Consider the following 16,969-nt stretch of genomic DNA (forward strand, 5'->3'; position numbering starts at 1 on the left):
GTGCTCTGGGTGGCGAGAACCCGGGGCACTGCTCCTTTGGGTGAAATTAATATGGTAACATTTATTCATTTAGCAGATGCTATTATCTATTACCCTTCAAAACCAGTGTTCTATACGATTATTTTCCAGTGTTTAGTCGTTGATGTCGCTGTGATTATTCTGAGGTCAATCAAGTCTCCCGGTTTTAAATCATTATGAACAGTCACCCAATTCTCTCATGTACTCTTGCTCATGTTTTGGGCCACCATAAGTAATCCAGCACCATCCAATCATTTGCGTATGTAGCTGCATAAGGCAAATTCTAAACAATTAGAAATTATGCACGTTTAATTCAGATTCTTGCTTATACAGCAGGTTTGAATTATACAGCAGTTTTATAATTAATACATTCACTAACAAACATGTACTTAAGGTGGGCGCTATTCATGCATGAATTTATAAGACTCACATCGTAGCTAAGGTTAACGTTTCATTAATTTGTGATTAGTACATGCCTTAACTCATCATTAGCTCATATTTAAGTAAGTATTAATTCAGGTATTAGTGCATGATTATTCAGGTACTGTTATTGTAAAGTGTTACCTTATTTACAATTATGTTCTATTTTTATTTATGATTTTTACCCCGCCCCAACACTTTTTTTTTTAATTTATCAATAATTATACAGTTTTGTCCTCTAATACTGACATAATAACACCACTTGGTCCAGTAACTTAAACTTTGTCACTTTTAAGCATGCTTTAGCTTTACTACTGAACCAAGCACGCAGAAACCCAGTGGATGATAACTTACAGTGGATGATAACTTACAGTGCATAACATTGTTTTGGATTTGAGTTGCAATTTCCTACTTAGCACTGCAAATTAATTAGCATGTTTTTGATCATGACTCTTATTTCTAATTAATTTCTTTTGTGTCTTAACAAAGTGGGGGAAAACATTCCTTACATATAACAAAAAGAACCCCACAAGCAATTAGAATATAATTGAATTAAAAATAAGTAGCATCAAAAACGACGAATTGCTTAAAAATGTTAATTCATTAATCTCGAGTACAAAACAACTATAAAAATAGAGCAAATGTAAATGCATTTTTTCCTTTTGAACTCTGTAATAAAATGGTCGAAATGTGCGCAACAGACTAGCAGTGTTGCTTTCAAAGTATTGCTCTAGATCAAACAAAGCGCATGCATTAATTACATAGGAAATTAATTAGGAAACAATTGCATGGGTAAAAAAGAAAAGAAAAAAAAAGTTGATTTCAGTAAGCATTGTTCTCTGTAAACATGTACCGGTGAGACTGCAATGTAGTGCAGCCATTTCATTTACATAAACAGAACACACACTGCGTAAAGGAAGAGGGAAACATTCCTAAAAATCAAATCTACTCATACTTCCTCATATCTGACAAGTAGTTTGAGGATTTAAAATATACAATACTGCAAAAAAAAAAAAAAAAAAAAAAAAAAAAACAACAACAGAGAAATAAAGCACAGTGCTTTTCAATTATGCCATTCAATCATTTATTTCAAATCTCAAAAACCCAGCATTGTACCCAGGACCCAGTTTTGAGACCTTACATCAGCACTTCCAATGCTCTATTCAACTAACCAGAGACTGCAGGCACTATATGCAATGATGAATAAAGGCTCTTGCTCCTTATTATAGGACAACAAAATCCAGAAATTCACCTTGCTTTTCACTTAGGCATCTCTCATCCTCCCTTTATAGATGTGTACCTTTGAGCTTTTACTTACTTTCCTTCTACTGCCCCACTGTAATAAATGATAATAAATTTTCACAGATGACCACCTCGTCTTTTTTCCCCCTTCTTTCACACTCTCCTCTAATGCACAAAAAAAGTTGCAGGCAAAAATCCCCACAAAGCCATTTTTATTTATGATGCTGTCCTTGGTAACCGAAATTTCAATGTAGCGAGATGAAAACCATGATTAAAGAGATGCAGTGTCTAGGCGATGGGTGGTGGTGGTGGAGAGCGGGACAGCTTTCTGTCACCTGAGTGGATGTGAAGCCTTGTGACATTGCAATGTAAAATATTTACCGTCACATACAGTACTTGGCACCAGAGTCGCCAGGAAGTTCTTGTAATTCTTATTTACAGCATTCTTCGTGTGATGATTGCTGATTCGACTGTAATTGCACATTTTATTGCATTCTTAAATTGAGTGTTAAAGTGTACTGACCACATATTGGTCGCGCCTTATTACTGTTAAAATGGCTGTTGCATTTTTACAGTTATACTGCTCATAACAAAAGAAAACTTAACGTTCAGCTCACATAAGAAAAAAACGACTGGATAGGACTGAATGAACAAACAAATTGCACAATAAGAACCTGCTAAAATTTACACCGAGACAGAACAGTGACAGAATCAGGGAATCCTAAACAAGAAAAACAAGCTATACGTTTTCCATCCATTCATCCATCCATTCATCCATTTTCTCTACTGCTTATCCTACACACGGTCGCAGGGTAGCCTGGAGCCTATCCCAGGGAGCTCGGGGCACATAGTCGGGGACACCCTGGAAAGGGCAGGGCGCAATCACGCATACGTTCACACAATACGGACAATTTGGAAATACCAATCAGATTACAACGCATTTCTTTGGACTCGGGGAGGAAACCGGAGTGATTCGAACCCCCAATCCTGGAGGTGTGAGGCAAACGCTCTATATCCAGGTTAAACCCTGCTCTGCTATAATAACTGAGGTTATGCATATCCCCCGCCATTTTGGTCACCTGACAATTCCCACCCAGCCAAGTGTCCCCTATCATACAACAGCTGTCAAACATGGAGGCTGAAGGCTAACACATGCTTCATATGAATCCAGCCAACTGCATTTTTTCAAACCGCTGTTCATGCTGAGTCACAGGGCAGTGCAACAGACACGGAAGAAAGCTCTATCTGCCCTCTTCCTCATACATGGGCCCATGATTGCCTAGTATTGGTGTCACTGACAGGGAAGAGAGAGTACGCCATCCGTCCCAACCCGAGAACATATATGATCTTATCCATTGCACCACCAAGGAGCAACGCAGTTATTATTATTGTTTTGTTTTGTTTTGTTATTGCTGTTTTTTAGTTTTATTTGTTTATTTATTTATTTTTTACAAAATTTGGTTGATAAAATTATGGAGGAAACATTAAAAAGGCAAGGCTCCTTTGCTGCTTCATCTACAATCTCTCCAATCTACACTATTTATCATCTGTAAATAATGAAGACGAGGCAGCTACAGTTTCCAACTGTGAAACACATTTTAAAACATTGTACTGGTTCGAACATGTCAGTGTAGAAATGATAAACGATTCTTCACAGCATGCTATAGGAGAAAATGGAGTTGACTGATTTGGCGGATGGAAAGACAAAGCGCTGTCAGAGCTCTCGTCAGGCTCTGAATTCTCTTATTACTATGGATAAAGAAAACATGATTACTGCACGTTGTTCCTTCATTTCTCTGCATTTTAACAGCTGATTTTATAGGGGCACCAAAATAACACAAAAATAATGGAAACTGTGATCTACTGTATGGAAGGGATGCTCGTGTTCCCTGTTGGAAAGCAATTTCTTAATTTTGCAAATAGCGCCCAGAGTATCAGGAGTATCAGGTGTGTGTGTGTGTGTGTGTGTGTGTTGTGGTAGTGATTTCACACAGGAGTTGAAGGCTAGGTGGGGGTTACGCTCAGGGCAACTTTAAATAGCAGGAATCTAAATAGCGCTCAGCGCTATCCCTCTGTCAAAAAACAGCTGGATACTAAGGAAGCTGTGTGTGGCCGTGTGATAAGTGATTTGCAGAAAGATATTCCTAGATTAACAGATGACTGCACTGTCTGTTGCTTCATATTTTTAAGCGCTTCAGCACGTCTTCTGATCTGTTCCTAAAATAAATTCAGATGAATAAATTAAACCCAGGAGCTATTATTAAGGAGATAAATAATGCCATACTGTGCATTAATGCTATAAAATGCTAATGGCCTTATTTCGTAGCCTCGTTTTGTCTGGAAAATTCAATAAACTTATTTCCAAGGTTGACTAACACGCACGGCTAATGTGCTACTACAAAACTAAAGCGAACGCTGCAAAGCTAATAAAATACCAGCTATTTTGGGCACTTTTACCCTCGTTTTAAGCTTTGTCAGATTATTCAGACAAAACATGGGTACATGTCCCTTTTTATTTGACATTTCCATTCCTACAAGTGCTTGAGGGTCTGGATTTTTCCTAGAGGACCTTATACATGTGGCTGTAATTATAGTAATAAGAGACAAAATGATTCAAAAAAAGCTCTAGATAAAAAAGCAAGGGGGGGGGGGGGGGGGGGGGGTGTGTGTGAAAGTCACTGTTTTTAGGAAACCTGCAAGTTTTTGAGTTTTTTCTATAAATAAAAAAATTTAATTAACTCAAGTAGTCAGGTATCTTTGTTACACCATGTCTAGTTAATGTATACAGGCAGCCAACTCAGGGGCTGTAGACCCTAGAACTATAAAAAGTGCACATAGTGTAAGTATAACACAGGTTATAATCAGTCCGTAAAGGATTTTGTGGAGATTTTTGTGATTTTTGCTGCGGCCTTTTTACAAAATTTGCGAAGCAGCATAGTTGTGCACGGTCTTTCGCAGTGATGTTTGTTGGTAAATAAAACCTTTTAACCATACTCATGTTCGACGCACATAAGTGGAAGAGGGCTTTCATCGAATGTTCGTTGTGATGACGTCACATGACGCGTCTTGGTCCAAATCTGCGGAAAATCTGCGGTAATTTGTAAAAAAATTCAAGCTCCTCCAAATATCGCGTCGTCTGCTTGATTCGCGTTGATTTCTGCGATCGCGAAATCCTGGAAGGACTGTTATAACAGAGTAAAAACAACAGGCTCTGCATGACACAGTAAAGACAACAGAAGACCGAGCCAATCACAAACAGCACACAGTGAATAAACAGAACACAGGCAGCATCAGGACACACTTAACTGGAAATGCTCTTTTTTAATATATATTGACTTACATTATGAAGGCACATGAGCATCATTAGGCACTCGCATGGCAAAAATAAACAATAAAAAAAAAAACTCAGAAATGATCCTTCTATGGGCATCTCGAAAAAGGAGCAGATCAAATAATAAAACAGGATTTTTAGCAACAACCTAAGGACTATTTCTCATTTAATAATATCCCATGAAAATGTAGGATGAGGCACAGGATTTAGCAGTTCCACCTCACAGCCCGGTTCAATCCTGAGCACAGTTTACCGTTTCTGTGTGTGCATATTCTCCCCGTGTCCATGTGGGCTTCCTCTGGGGTCATGGAAAACATGCCAGCTTTCGAAAAATCATTCAAGTTGCTGGATAGGCTACTCTAAATTGCCCCAGGTGTGTGAATCTGTGTGTGCGTGATGCCCTGCAACGGACTGGCATCCCAACCGGGATGTATTCCCGCCTTGCACCCAGTGTTCTCGATTAAGGCTCCTGACCAGGATAAAGTGGTTATGCAAGATGAATGAATAAATGAAAAATACAGTTACATTAACTACTTCAAGGCATAGGAAATGTAGTTCAATGACACAGAGCTGTATGTTACAACATGATCCTCATGATGATTAAGTGTTTATTTGCAGTGCAGATTTGTTTATTAATTTTGATTTGGCATCAGGCTTGTCAAGATTTTTTTCCAAACTCTGCATGTGCATGCAGAATGTTAGCTAAATAGTGGGAAATATCTCTTTTGGTCCCTCTGTATATCAGGCAGCACAAAACAGACTGGCTATACCAGCTATAACACTTTAACACAACAGGCATGTCTAACTTGTTTTCCTATATATAAGGAATATAAGGAACATCTGGAGATGATCATATCATCACATATATCATATCATATCATGATCAGGCCAGATAGTTAAATATAGCTAGATCATCTATAGATCATAGTACGTTTCCTTAATCCTTTTACCAATTAGTTAGGTGATTGTAATGAGGGTTTGTTTGAAAATGTAATTACAAGGTGAAATATTTGAGGCAACGTTAGAGTCGAAATAGGTGCTAATTATATAATTAAAGAAATATAAACACGTGTAAAAGAAAATGTACTCAGGTTAAAATAATTAAGTATTTGTTATTTTCTGGCAAATAAATTCATGGACACCCAGTTTTAGGACACAGGATTTTTTTTAAACATATTTAAACATAAAGAAACCCATCTTTAAACATATTGTTATAGTATTTCGAAATGAACACCGTGTCTGGCATGAATTCAAAAGATTAGATTCACCACTATACACAAAAAGAAATTTAATGCTAATGTAAAGTGTTAACACACGTACCTAAACAATCCTTTTCTATCAATAGCCATTAACAAACCGAATGAGTGTCTACAAGAAATTACATGCTGATTCAATTAGACATTTGGAACACCTGCTATCTTAACCCTTTCATGCACAGTGGTCACTACAGTGGACAGCTACAGTATTCAAACACTATTTTCTGGCTACTGCAAGAATTTCAATAGAATAACTGCATAACAGCCACTAGAGTGGACACTAATTCTTCGTTTGAACGCATGCGGTCCACTGGAGTGGACACTTCAATAACTTTGTGAAAAATGTATGTATAAGTAAAATGAAAAAAAAAAAATATATATATATATATATATATATATATATATATATATATATATATATATATATATATATATACATATATACATATATATATATATATATATATATACCTAAAGAAGAGTAAGAACACACAGAGAAAAAAATTCTTGATCAGGATTTCATAATGCATGCATAAAAGGGTTAAAGGTCAACATAATAGGTCAAAATAATAGTTTTGCTGTTGCTATTCAAACTGGTGATATAACAAAACTACTTCATTCACATCAAACAACACACAAGCAGTTTGAACTCCACAGTGGACCATGAATGTTTTACAAACAGAGGGCAGATTTCTAACCGTCTGAGAGAGACGAGAGACTGTCCGGCGGTCCAGAAAGTGAAGAAGAAGAAAAATGAAAGCACTAAAGAGAAATGAACTATGGAGAAAAAGTACGAATGGAAGAAGAGACAGAGATTGCTCTTTACTTCCAAACTGGGTAAGCTGATATTAAATGTTCTATTATTTGTTAGGTCAAAAAAAAAAAAAAAACAACTGAATGACAGAGAGAGAGAGAGAGAGAGAGAGAGAGAGAGAGAGAGAGAGAGAGAGAGAAAGTGGAGTGCTCAAAAGGTCCAACACAGAAAGCCTGTGGCAGTGGGGGGGGGGGGGGGGGTCAGTCCGAGGAGAGACGGATGGAGGAGATCCATGGGCCACCCCATGAGGAGTCAAGCGAGCTGAGGAGCACCAACGCAGAGGGAGGAGGAGGGGAGAGTTATTAACTTAGCCCTGAAACACCTCCTTAATATAGGGGCCAGCAGTGATGGCTAACAGAGCCTGGCAGAGGTGACAGCTCTTGGACCTGCTTGAGGAAATCCAATTGAAAAGCAGCCAAGAGGAACAACAAGCGCAAAACAGATGTTCCCACTAGCACTGCGTGCAACCGTGTATACAACAGAAATACCTCACCATCCTCTCGAATCTGACACAAAGATAACAATCGTGCTTGATAATAATACCCACATTTGTGTGCCTTTTCACAAGAGAAAAAGGTATATAGTTCCCCTTTATAAAAAGGGGGAAAGGGGGATGTTAGGAGACCTGGTAATCACTTAAGTTTGCACGCTTCTGCACAGTTACAGTGCACAGCCAATGACTATCACTCAGATCTGAGGCCAAATCTTCGCATCGGCAATACACATGAGAAAAGTACATCATGGAGTAATTTGCTGCATATGGTGTAAAAAAAAGTGGGACACTACAGCTGCGGAAGTCGATGTGGAAATAAGTGTAAATTAGGGGGAATTTCGAACTTGCGTTGAGAAAAACCTGAGTTTTTCATTCTTCATTCTTCCCACGGTAGCGCATTTGATACCATTTATACCACCGTTCTCTTGAAATCTGACGGGTCAGAATATGTGCATGCCTTTTCATGACAGCAGCTCTGATAGTAGTGCTGGCTGCAAGACAAGGCACGGGTTGATATTAATACTCATAACACTAATAATACATACTAATACTCATTAAAATTTTATTGTAATTAATATTCAAACATTACTAAAACATTGTTTCTTATGTAACATATGTAAGTCATTCACATGAACTTGGTGGACGCCAAGTTCAAAAGCATTTAAGCTTAAAAATGAACAGATCATTTAACACACTCTGAAATCATTCATATGGTGCAGCTTTCTGCAAGGAGATGTTTAACACTTATAGAAGCGTGTGCATTTTGTGACAGGCCGAGGTAAAGCCCGTCTTAAGGTTTTTGTTTTGCAGTTTCTCTATAACATGACAAGCTGGGGGGGGATGACTGTCAATTACAGATATGTTCAATAAGAAAGTATATATATATATATATATATATATATATATATATATATATATATATATATATATATATATAAAATACAGTCAGGTCCATAAGTATTTGGACGGCGACTCAATTAATATTATTTTATCACGGTACACCACCACAATGGATTTGAAATCAATGATGTGCTTGAAGTGTAGACTTTCAGATTTAATTCAAGCGGTTTAACAGAAAATACTGCATTAACTGTTTACGAATTACAGGAACAATCTCTCCATTTTCACAGGCTCAAAACTAATTGGACAGATTAACATAATCATAAATATTAGCATTATTTTTTAATACTTGGATGCAAATCCAAGTGACTGTGGCTGTCAGTTATGTTAGTATTCAGATATTACGGTTGTTGATGTAAATAAACTCTCAAATGGAGAAAATTAAAGTGCTTAAATAAGGATAACTTGAATTTACACCTCTGGCCAATATAGACATGGAATGTGAAGTATGGACGTTAACTACAACATAAAATTCACCTCTACCAAACATTTGACCATAGTATGGTCTAGAACTGTGTTAATGAAGCTACACAATTTAATAGACGAAAAATTAAGTATTTAATTCTGCTGAGCACTAACCTAGACACCCACGTTAAAAGACAAACAACAATCTCCTCATTCATTTACTAACACTTTACTTTACCAACACTTCGCCAGGTTTTCTATTACAGATAGTGTATGAATTTTACAAACCTCTCATTTCACCTTCAAAACCTGCTATAAGATCTGTTTTGTGTACCAGTCATCTGGATTTTATAGATTAGTAAATACTTTTAAATATAAGGTCAGAGTTTTTCGATTTGAGGCACAGCTCATGACAACAATCACGACGACAGTGAAACGTTTTAAGAGAGACAGAGCTCCTCAGTGTGTTTAACATCAGCTTGGACAGCTTGGAAACCTGACAAACAGGGATGTTTTGGCTCTGACGTGCCATCTAAGGAATGCTGGATACGCAGCGAGTGTGTGTGAGCAATGGCGCTTACGTTGCTGCTGCTTCGGGCATTTGCATGCAAGTATATGCGAGACGCCTCTGCTTCACGTCAGGCCGGCATGTATTAATTTCCTATAACAACGCACCACTTCCCACTAGACTGGTAAAGCAGTGCAAGGAATATATTAATTTATGTTACACAGATGTACGTTACTAACATTATAAAATGTTCTATATAATAAATCTGTAATTAAAAAATGTAGGGTGGTCACAGACAATTCATAATGTTCATCTGGGGTCACCCAAACATTTTGGGAACCCCTAGTATAGTTCTTAGTATGGCGCTACAAAATGAGTCCCATGGCACATTATTACAAACTTGAATTAACTAACCTTTCTGTAGCTTCTAAGTGTGTGCTCCAAAGACGATAGACACGTCACAAAAGTCATAAAAGATTCATAAAAGTATCAATCCGGATAATGAATCCGCAGAGAAACTATATCCCAAAAAACTCATGCCGCACATGTGTTAGAGAGAGGGTAAGGAGAGAAAGAATGGTAAACAAGCCCGTTTTTAAACAAGACAATTTCATATTGAAGGGCCAAGTCAAACATCCCTGCAGAAAACTGATACAAACTTTCAGCACATGGGTCAAACCACACTCTTTGAACTCAAAGAGGAAAACGGTGCCTGTGTGCCAAAAAGCTGTTTAATTAAAGGTACTTAGGTGTCCAGGAGACATTTCTGAGTGCCCCACTTGTCAAAACTCATGAAATTATACAAGCAATGTCAATCATATAATAATTACATAGTTTCCACTGACAGTAGAAAAATGTGAAGTTTTAGCCATTTAAGACGGCAGAGCCTGGCCTCGGATTCTGACTAAACGCAGGCTTGTTCTCAGTGACAAAGACCAGAAAAATGGCTGTATAAAACACTATGAGCCATGTTGATGTTTTGGGGTGTGAACAAAACCGCAAATATGGGTAGAATATTTCAGAACTCAAAAAAATTCAAAGCTGATATAAAATCAGATTTTTTTAAATGTAAACTGTATTTTTAACAGGTATTACTGGGTTTTGTTTTTTTTAATCCAAAAATCTACAATATCTGCAGGATATTTTACATATGTTAAAATAACAAAAATCAAGACAACTGTTGAGGTCTAGCTGTTCCTAAGGGCAGGGGGGGGTAATAATAAATCGAACAGCTTTTTCACCCGTTTATAAATTCGGCGGCTGAGTTACAAACGTAAATATTCGAACGTAGTGGTATTGTTCGCCGTCTCCCGAGCTGAGTGGGCTGCGGGTTAACTACATGTGCCGCACGTTTCCCAAAGCGCATCAATCCTTATCAGGTGGCGCTGTGGGTGAGCGTCACATGCAATCACAGCTGACTATGGATGGCGGGAGATCAAAGTGAAAACGAATGGTAGCTCATCGACATGAAGACTTCATATATCTTCGTTTTCCAGTCTCTTTGTTTCTCACAGTCCCAGCCAGTAGTTTTATCCCTTGTCTCTTCAGTGTGGTAGTCTCTTTGCTCCTGAGGTATTTTCGACCAGCGACAGTTGCGAATGTGGGAATGCAAGAAAGAAAAAAAAAATGTATTAAACAGGCCATTGATTAAACTGTGGGGGAGAACATTTGTGTTACGTTTGATAATCATGATAATAAATTAGGTGCTCACTTAAGAGCTAGTTAGTGTCACTGCTGCTATTCATTACTATCATTTCATGCCTCACGTCTTGGCTTTCTTCATCTGCTAATGAGCTCACTCAGCACAGGGTTTGACATGCACTGAGATGGCGTTAGGGTGAGTTTCAACCACATACTGGGCACAATTCAAAGCCCTGTGATTGGCACATGCTTTCACTTAATGAGGATAATTACTAAGAATAACAAAGCAGAGGACTGCGTCTGCACAGTGTAAAGATTCATGGCTTGAGACTGGTCACACAGGATCTGACAGGCTTTCTGCATTTTCTTCCCCACCTAGGGTGCCAAACACTTAACACAAACCATGGGCCTGCTTTGCTTTTTCTCAGTCATGGCACCATGCGGTCGACAAGAAACAGATTAATAAGAATCAGCGTGTCCTGGTAAACACTCGTTAGGGGCCAAGCAGAACATCTAGTCCTGGAGGAAATGGCATGGGAGGGGCGCGGCCATTTCTGCGTCCAACTCTTGGCCCGGTCTGACAGCCCAGGAAGGGCAAGAGGCCAATGAGACTGAACACTGAACTGCTGCTCTTTCTCTCTTCTCTCAGTTCAGCTCTCTTGTGTATACATTACTCCCGCAGATAAAATACGCACAGGATTCCCCTCTGGTAATAAATAAATCTCGAACAGCAGACGTTCGATTGATTTGCTGTTTACTGTGTCGTTTGCATTGCAGGAGATCTGCGGTTCTACAAATGTGTTGAATTTGGGTTTCAGTCTTTTCAGTCAACAGCTACAACGCTCTATGATTAAAGTTTGCTGCTTGAAAGATTTATAACAAATAGACGCATGAATAATAAATACATATATCACTTGTGTTTATTTCCGAGTTCGTTTTCACACAGAAAGCAAATTTCTCAATTGCAAAAAGAGACAGCGAGAAAGCGAGAGAGAGAGAGAGAGAGAGAGAGCTTTTGTTGCACTACTGCAGTACTACTCTGACCCAGTTCTTGTTAATTGTCTGCAAAGCATACATCAAAGCTGACCAAACAGTCGACAGCAGTTCATTTAAAAGATCTGTGTGTTGAACCCCCCACCACTGTTTAACTGCTCCTCCGTCTTAAAACCTCACGACAGTTTGAGATGGCAAAAAGTTCAGCTTCTATATAAAACAGGTATTGTTTTGACACGGACAATTTGGGTGTCAGAGGGGTGTCTGAATGAGAGAAAAGAGGGGGAATGGTAATAGTGTGTGTGTGTGTGTGTGTGTGTGTGTGTGTGTGTGTGTGTGTGTGTGTGTGTGTATGTGCATCTTGTGCTAAAGTGGGGGGTGGGGGGGACTCTTAAGGAGGTCATGAGGTCAGGCCCAGTGGGTCATGAGATCCCCAGTCTCCTGCCAGGCTAGCAGCGTGGTTTGCTTTCATATGACACACACATTATTACTAAATGGAGCTGGCAAGTAATTCTAAAGCAAATAAATGTGGGTGGGTGCCAAGTACGACAAGCTTTTTAGTGGCTTTTTCGAGGTGAAATTCCCTTCATTCTTGACAGGAGGCGTGTTATTCACAAAGATTATCTTTTTAAAAAATCCTTTAATAAATGGCAAATTTTTCTTTCAGGTTCAGGCTGCCTTTATGCCTTGGTGTCACGCGTTTTGTTTGAGCTATTTATCATTTAATGCGCAGAAGTATAATAACTCAAAAGTTTGGTTGGGGCTGGAGCAAAAACCACACACACACACACACACACACACACACACACACACACACACACACACACACACTAAAATGTAAAAACCTAGAGCTGTCCATCCTGATATTCAGATTATATGGTGCATTATATTATGCTCCAGTTCATCCACAAATATAATGTTAATATTGTAAATATTAAGAACATAAAAAGCATAAACAGCGCCTGACAGAGAAAGAAACGATCAAATCTGTTTCTCAAAATAATTTGTAAATAAACCGTCCCCCTTGTGTAACCCCAACGTCAGGAGGATATGTATAATGTATAATGTATATGTATAATATGTAAATCATCCAAGACAGGGAAGTTATCTGCAAATCCTCATAAAAAAGGAGGAAGAACAAACAGTATTCATAATAATACAAAACAAAGAACAAACAAATTGGACTCAGCTGGCATCAATTTTAAACTAGACTTGGAATGTACTTTATGTTCAGTGTCGAATAAGATAATTAATATGAACTATTAACTATTAAGTAATATTTTACACAGTGCCAATAATGTCAGGTAATTTATATTCTTATATCCTTATATTCTTTATATGACTGTTCTAAAATGGTATTTATTTATATTACATAGTCAAGAAAAAATATATTTAAGAAGTACTGAGAACACCAGCGACTGAAACAAATAAATAATATTGTCCATAATAAAACATTTTTTCATAAAAACAAGAAATGAAGAAATTGTCTTAATATCATCTTTGACCAGCACATAAAAAGGCAATACTCTGGGTAGTCTCATACACACACACACACACACACACACACAGACAGACTTTTAATGATATATATTTATAAAAAGCACTGACATTTTCCTCACACAAAGGACCGTGACTGACTGATAAAAACCCAGCAGTCACAAAAATTCACGCTACCCACCTATTAACAAGATTCAATAAATCAACACCGAACAACATCATGCGCTACGCTTCCCATGCCCAAAAAAAGTTGACTTGAGTTTGTGACCCCGGCCCTCTCCTCTGCTCCCTTTATCCTCAAAGTTATTGATAGGGTGGAGTTATGGGCTAATAATGCAACAGACAATGCATGGCGGCGGCCTATTATACGCCAGTAATAGATAGTGGTGAGCTTTTGAATGACATTGTGCCGAGATTGGATGACGGAGACTCGAGTGATTTATGGACAAATCAAGCGCTTCCTCCTAGCTCAACCTTCCACTTGCGGAGTGATAAAGGAGGGCATGAGGCACGGCTTCATAGGTTCATAAATAGCACCAAAATCATTTAACCTGCCTGTTTTTTTTTTCTTCACATTCATACTGAATAGAGGAACTTCCTCAGTCTCAAATCTAATAATATTACCAGCATATATGTATAGGTATCTATAGGTAGTAAACGTTCCCAGACAAATAATTCCATTTGTGTAGTTCATATTCACACACAACAAATTCCTCACATTCATCTTGTGTTATGTACATGAATATTCTGCAGAATAATAATTTTTAAAAAAATGTAAAAACAGATCAAAGGTTTTGTATGCAGTAGAAAAATATGAGCAGAACAGTAAGAGTGAGCAATGAAAAGGGCTTGTCAACATTATCTGCTTTATTGATTTAACAGTAAAACTCTCAAGCTTAAGTTTTATGTTGTTTTTGCTGCCTATTGAAAGTACAGTGAAACATGGAGGGAGGCATTTCATAAACACACATCCTAGGTTTTGCATCTAGATTTACGATGTCTAATGTTCCTTCATCGTTTCACATGAAAATCCCTAGCCAGTAAATGAATACACACGAAGAACAAATTATCCTTAAATATGCTTCAAATGGAGATGGCACAACTTAATGTTTTTATTTGTTAATGTATACGTATTCGTTCATCGTCAGAGAGATATTAATTTAGTGAATAGTTTATATGTATTGAAATATCCTTTATACTCACTGCCCCAACGTTTGACAGCCAGAATGACTGAGATATCATCAAGAAAATAGTCAATTTCTTTGGAAAAATACATGAATGAAACAGGGAAATTAACTTAGGAGGTATTTTTGTGTCTTTCCTAAAGAAAAAAAAGAAAGAAAGAAAAGTGCAGAGCGCACCGCACCGACACTGATGTTACTGTCCTTGCATATGAAAGTACTTGCACTAGTAATGAGCACTTAGGAATGTTAAGCAAAAAAAGATTCATTACAATTTCATTAAAACGTGAGTGAAGAACTTGATTGGCGCCAACATTCAGTAGTGCTTGAACGTTTGTGAACCCTTTAGAATTTTCCACATTTCTGCATAAATATGACCTAAAACATCATTAGATTTTCACACAAGTCCTAAAAGTAGATTAATAGAACTCATTTAATTCGACTCTGATAGATCCCTGTGCTTTAAATAAAACAAGTCGCTCACTCACACCTGATTGAAAACACCTGACTCTAATTTCACCATCAAAGTAACTGCTAATCCAAGAGGTTCACATACTTCTTCCACTCACAGACATGTAATATTGGATCGTTTCCCCTCAATAAATAAATGACCGAGTATAATATTTTTGTCTCATTTGTTTAAGTGTGTTCTCTTTGTCTACATTTAGGACTTGATGTTTTGGGTCATATTTATGCAGACATATAGAAAATTCTAAAGGGTTCACAAACTTTCAAGCACAGCTGCACAAACGCCTGAAAGGGGAAAGTGGCTAAATCAAGAACAAAAAAAGAGCTCGAGCTGACGTGCTTCGTCGTTTCTGATGTATGTCGTTTGCATCTGAGTGATGACAAAACAGCTTCCTATGTGAGTAATGCTTTAAGAAGGAAGAGATGCTACCCGACAGATCCAGATGTTACAGCTGAGAATTCAAGGCTACTTTAAAAGTGAACGGCCGTGAGACAAAAGCACTGTTAACTGCACAGAAAACAATGACGACTGTCATACAGGCAGCAATTATATTCTTGTGATAATTTATTTATTGCACAAAAAAAAGAACAACAAAGCCCCGAGTGTAGCTCACCTCACAACTCATAATAGTCTAATAAATCTAATATTTAATGAATATGACTTTTTGTGTGTGTAGTCTCTAATGTAACACCATCCATGTAAAATCAAATGTGAGATCGCTGTGACCAGTGAAAGTATAACCTACACACACACACACACCATTCGGTTCTATACCGTTTCAAGGTTTCTATGAATCTGACAGAAACACGTATAAGCAAGGGTGTATTTAGAACCAAGATACATTGTTTCTGTGGCTTGAATAAATAAACACAAACCTACTTTTTTTGTTCGTTCAGTTTGAAAAGAACGCAATTGAATTTCAGTGACCGTCTGCGTTAATTACTGCTGTGGTAAAATATTTTCTTCATTAGATGTGAGAGAAACAGTACTATTTATCATATCACTATTTACCATATGATGTTCGATGATCTGACTCAGGCTAAGTCTCTATTGATTTTACTGTTAAATATACAGCTCTATTGTACATGCAACTGATTACCCAACACAAATTACCAACGGCGGTAATCAAACGGCATGCGTGGAAAAGAGTTGTACTTTTTTCAGAGTTTGTGCTATGAGCTTTTACGAAAACTATCACAGGTGCAAATGTAAATAAATTCATTTAGCAATGGAAAGATTGCTAATCATACTGTATATTCAGGCTTATATAAAGCAACATTCATATCCATGATTATAAAATAAAATATTTAAAATATCTGATGTTGAGTGTAAGATTATGCAGCAGTACTGTGCATAGTGAAGAAATGTCCTAACAAAAGTCTAATAAAGATTTTTTCATTTTAGTTCATTTTATTTGCTGTCTTTACATCATGTATATTTCGGAGTTAAATAGTAGGCTAAGTTCAGCATAGGATTCATCACAATTTCATTCTAGTCTTAAGTGGAGATAAACCTGACAATTGGATAGACTGAGGAGAATAAAATTATTTTTGTTTGAAGTGCTAGTGTGTTGTGTTGTTGTGTGTGTGTGTGTGTGTGTGTGTGTGCAATGCCATGCTATAATTAATGTGAAGTTATGCAAAATAATGGAACTGAACTAATAAATCAGTAAACTGATCTTCACTGTCTATTTTCTTCATATTATACAATTTATTGCAACTGAAAAAAAATAATAAAATAAATGATATTCCATTAACTTAAAACATGAACTACATAACTACTTAAGTGTTTATGTGATTCT

At 37.4% G+C, this 16,969-nt stretch overlaps 1 protein-coding gene across 1 annotated transcript in view; it reads right to left on the reverse strand.

The window, feature by feature from the left end:
• Positions 1 to 16,969, reverse strand: part of LOC108270555 (adhesion G-protein coupled receptor D2) — a 68,535-nt gene that overhangs the window by 33,811 nt on the left and 17,755 nt on the right. The window lies entirely within an intron of this gene.

Source organism: Ictalurus punctatus, chromosome 10 (assembly GCF_001660625.3).
Source record: "Ictalurus punctatus breed USDA103 chromosome 10, Coco_2.0, whole genome shotgun sequence".
NCBI classification, from domain to species: Eukaryota; Metazoa; Chordata; class Actinopteri; order Siluriformes; family Ictaluridae; genus Ictalurus; species Ictalurus punctatus.